This window comes from Lepidochelys olivacea (assembly GCF_965140295.1).
Source record: "Lepidochelys olivacea isolate rLepOli2 genome assembly, chromosome: 6".
NCBI classification, from domain to species: Eukaryota; Metazoa; Chordata; order Testudines; family Cheloniidae; genus Lepidochelys; species Lepidochelys olivacea.
In genome coordinates, this window is record NC_140416.1 from 124207245 (window position 1) to 124212713 (window position 5469).

Here is a 5469-nt window from a genome sequence, read left to right on the forward strand (position 1 = left end):
TGTCAGTGTTAGTTTCTTAGAATAATTAAGGATTCATAATATACTGTGTGTTTGAGTTAACCTGCAAGATCGAAAACTAGAAGTGGAGATGCAATTAAAAGATATTCAAAGTGGATATATTTTATATTTAAACTTTAAGTACATATTCAAAATTATGTGCTTCTTCTGAGAATTTTGTTTTTTACCTTGTGCTGGTCTATTTTTTTTAAGTCAGGATCTACTTCTGAGACACAGATATAGAAGACCTCTTTCTTGAGCAGTTTTTTTCTCCTTTATGGTAAAATATGTATGTTTTATTCTACACTTGCTTTGACAGTTTAAAAATAAGTATGTACCTTAAATATTTGCCTAGTCTCCTTTGAAACCAGCATAGAGTTGCCTGCACCTTGTCTGAGTCTAAAACTTGGTTTTGCTCAGGCTATATTACAGTGTTTGATGAAATCAAGTGAAATACCAGTGAGGGAAAATCAAAGGCTTCCTCTGGCATACACAAAAAGATTTGAGCTTCGTTGCTAAAGAGTGTGACATAAAACGAGTGTGACATATCTCACTGAAGTATTTAATCCATAGAGTCTGTACAGAATTAAAAATATTTTTGAAATGTAAGTGTTAGAGGCATTTGGACAGACACTGAATCACATGATAGACAAAATTATTTGTGTGAGGCAGAATATTCTTTGAAGAGCAGCTGCAAAAATATTTTAAAAACTAGTAGTTTTGACAGTTCTGCACTAACACCATTTTTGTACCTGATTCAGTAAAGCCACCTTGAAAACAAGCAGGAATATTAAAGTATCTAACTGCTTGATCTTGTTTGGGTAGGTACCAAGGACATAGGGAAAGGTAGGAGACAGGTTCCGGAGGCCAAATTTAGGCTTAGAAATAAGAGATTGAAGTCTAGGACCTTCATAGTAGCATTCTCTGAAATGCTTCCAGTTCCACGCATGCAGGGCCAGTTATACAGGCAGAAAGGCAGAGACTCAATGCATGGATGAGATGATGGTGTGGGGAAGAGGGATTTTGGTTTATTAGAAACTGGGAAACCTTTTGGGAAGGGTGGAGCCTGTACAGGGAGGACCTAAACCAAAATGGAACCACATTGCTGGCATGCAGAATTTAAAAGGTCATAGAGGACTTTTTAAACTAAGGACTAGGGGAAAGCCAACAATTGTGGAGGAGCACACGGTTTGGACAGAGACATCCCTTAGAGCAGTGGTTCTCAACATTTCTAGACTACTGCACCCCTTTCAAGAGTATGATTTGTCTTGTGTACCCCGAGTTTCACCTCACTTAAAAACTACTTGCTTACAAAATCAGACATAAAAATACAGAAGTGTCACAGCACACTATTACTGAAAAATGGCTGACTTTCATTTTTACCATATACTTATAAAATAAATTGATTGGAATATAAATATTGTACTTACATTTCAGAATGCTACTTGAGCCTGTTTTTCCACTTATGAGTCTTGTACGCAGCCAAAGGTCCGCTGCCTGCGGCTGAAGCATGTAACTTAGCTTTGTGGTGCCCCCTGTGGTGTGGCAGGTAACTGCCCTACTTGCCATTTCCTAACGCCAGCCTTGCAACTCCCCCAAACCCATCCTGTGACCCCCTGGGAGCTGCAACCCTCATGTTGAGAAACACTTCTCTAGATGAGTTGAGTACCCCTAGAGGTACACATATCCCTGGTTGAGAACCACTGCCTTACAGCATCCCCTTTAATAAATCCTCCCTATATCCTAGTAAAGAGGAGAGGCAGAAACAGTCAAACAAAAGAGGCCCACTCAATTACATCACATGAATGCAGACAACTAAATATTGACACATTTTATATGTGCTTGTATACAAATGCTAGAAGTCTAAACGCTGAGATGGGTGAACTTAAGTGTCTGGTATTAAATGAGGATAGTCATACAACAGGCATCACAGAAACTCAATGGAACACGCTTAGGGTACAAAATACAAAGGAATAACAGAGTAGGTTGCGTTGGTGGGTAAGTGGCACTGTATATGAAAGAAGGCATAGTCACATATAGTAAAAATCTTAGGTGAATCAAACGGTACCATAGAATCTCTATGGACGGAAGTTCCCTGCTTGAATAATAAGAGTATAGCAGTAGGAATACATTACCGACCACGTGACCAGGATGGCGACAATGACTGTGAAATGCTATGGAAGAGTAGAGAGGCCACAAAAACGTACCGCCGGATGGGAGGCAGAGATAAAATGTCTGGACACCATTAATGACTTTTTCTTGGAGCAGCTAATCCTGGAACCCACAAGAGGAGAGGCAATTCTTGATTTAGTCCGAAGTGGAGCACAGGATCTGGCCCAAGAGGTGAATATAGCTGAATCACTCAGTAATAGCAACTATAATGTAATTAAATTTAACATCCTTGTAGGGGGCAAAATACCAAAGAAACCCACCACAGTAGCATTTAGCTTCAACAAGGAGAATTACACAAAAATGAGAGCTAGTTAAATGGAAATTAAAAGGAATAGTCACAAAAGTGACATGTTAGATAGTTTCCAAGAAACTTGCAGACAACACCAAAACAGAGGCTTGGGGCAGGTCTACACTACTGCTTAAGTTAATCTAACTAACATTGCCTAGGGGTGTGAAAAAGATCCCCCTCCCCGCCCAGCAATGCAAGTTACAGCAACCAACGCGCTGTCCACACTGGTACTATGTCGGTGGAAGATGCTCTGCTGCCAACACAGCTTCCACCTCTCATGGAGATTAAGTAATTATGCTGACGGGAGAGTGCTCTCCTGTTGGCATAGACCATCTTCACCAGACCCGGTGCAGCTGCACCAATGTAGCACTTCTAGTCTGTACTTGCCTCAGACTGAATGTGTACCTCAAATTAAAAAAACAAAACAAATCAGTAAGAGGGCCAAAAAAATGCCTCCATGGCTAGACTGCATAATTAAACAGACAAAAAAGCATCTTTTAAAAAGTGGAAGTCAAATCCTGCTAGAGGAGAATAGAAAGGAAAACAAACTCTGGCAAGTCAAGTGTAAAGGTATAATGATGCAGGCCAAAAAAGAATTTGAAGCTAGCAAAAAACTAACAGCAAAAAATTAAGTACATGAGAAGCAGGAAGCCTGCCAATCAGTGGGGCACCTGGATGATAAAGGTGCCAAAGAAGCACTCGACCAAGACAAGGCTGTTGCCGAGAAGCTAAATGAATTATTTGCACTACTCTTCGCTGCAGAGGATGTGTGGGAGATTCCCACATGTGAACCTTTTTTTTTTTTTAGGTTACTAATCTGAGGACCTGTCCAAGATTGAGGTGGCTGTAGAGGAGATTTTGGAACAAATGGATTATTTAAACAGTAATAAGTAACCCGGACCAGATGGTATTCACCTGAGTTTTGAAGGAACTACTAACTGTATGTAACCATTTGTTTAAATCATCCTCAGTACCAGAAAACTGGAGGATAGCTAACGCCACGTAACACAGTTTTTAAGAAAAAGCTCCAGAGGCGATCTTGGCAATTACAGGCTGTTAAGCCTAACTGCTATACCAGGCAAAGTGGTGCACACAATAGTAAAGAACAGAAGGATCAGACCCAAAGATGGATACGATATGCTGGGGAAGGATCAACATGGCTTTTGTAAAGGGAACTCATGCCTCACCAATCTATTAGAATTCTTTGAGGGTGTCAGCAACCACATGGACAAGAGTGAAGCAGTTGATATATGGCGACAGGACCTTCAGAAGGCCTTTGACAAAGTTCCACACCAAAGGCTCGTAAGCAAAGTAAGCAGTCATGGGATAAGAGGGAAGCTTCTCTCTTGGATCAATAACTGGTTAAAAGATAGGAAGCAAAGGATAAGAATGGTCAGTTTTCATAATGGAATGTGGTAAATGTCCCTCAAATCTGTACTGGGACCTGTGCCGTTAAACATATTCATAAATTATCTGGACAAAGAGGTAAACAGTAAGGTGGCAAGTCTGCAGATAATAAAAAATTACTCAAGATACTTAAGTCTAAAGCTAACTGAAGAGTTACAAAGGGATCTCATACAACTGGGTGGCTGGGCAACAAAAAGACATGGAATTCAATGTTGATACATGGAAAATAATACACATTGAAAAACATCCTAACTATACATATAAAATGATAGGTTCTTATTATCTGTTACCATTCAAGAAAGGGATCTTGGAGTCATTGTGGCTAGTTCTCTGAAAACATCCACTCAATTTGCAGCGGCTGTCAAAAAAGCTAGCATAATTTTAGGAACCATTAGGAAAGAGAGAGACAGACAGAAAATATAACTGCACTATATAAATCCAAGATACACCCACACCTTGAATACTACGTACAGCCCTGGTCTACGTCCCCCAAAAAGATACATCAGAATTGGAAAAGATACAGAGAAAGGCAACAAAAATGATTTAGGGGTATGGAACAGCTTCCACAGGAGGAAAGATTAAAAAGCATAAGACTGTTCAGTTTAGAAAAGATGATAAGGGGGATATAACAGAAGTCTAAAATCAGAAGAAAGTGAATAGGGAAGTATTATATCTCTTTACAGAACACAAGAACTAGGGTCCAATGAAATTAATAGGCTGCAGGTTTAAAACAAACGTAAGGAATACATGCAATGCATAATCAACCTGTAGAACTTGTTGCCATGGAATGTTGTGAAAGCCAGAAGTATAACGGGGTTCAACAAAACTTAGATTAAGGATAGGTCCATCAATGGTTATTACCCAAGATGGTCAAAGGTAGCAATCCTATACTCTGGGTGTCCTTAAATGTGTGACAGCTGTAAACTGGGACGGGACAACTGAGGGTTGATCACTCGATAAATTGCCCTATTCTGTTCTTTCCCTCTGAATCATTTGGCACTGGCCACTGACAGAAGACAGGATACTGGGTTAGATGGATCATTGATCTGTCCCAGTATAGCCCTTCTTATGTTGCACAACATATAAAAAAGAAATTAACCCTATTATTATTACAGCTAGACCCACATTTAAAGTTGGAGGCTAGAAATAAAAAAATGTTATAAATATGTAGTAACAAGGTTGTTTCCAGTAGAAAGCTGGGCAGTAATCAATGTGCTTAATGTGCTGTAGATACCTGAAGTTTGAGCATCATGAGAAAAACCTTCCATGTCTGAGAGGTGCTTCCGTCTAAGTCTCAATCACTTTAACAAGCTATTTCACTCAAAATTAACAAAGGGGAAACAACTTTTAAAAAAATTATTTGAAGAAATAAGTTTCTTAAAGTACTTTTCAAAAAAAGGCTAGACTTTTCTCCTCCTCTGTGTAAACTTGAATAGCTCTTACCCACAGTGGCTTTTAACCTTGTTACTTAACCATATTATTTTAAAGCGCCTCAGTGGAAGACCTCACACCTTAACTGAAAGCTTTGACCTTTTTTTTAAAAAAAAAAAAAAAAAATAGAAGTTTAAAGGGACTCTGAAGCTTAACATGACACAGGGTCTTTA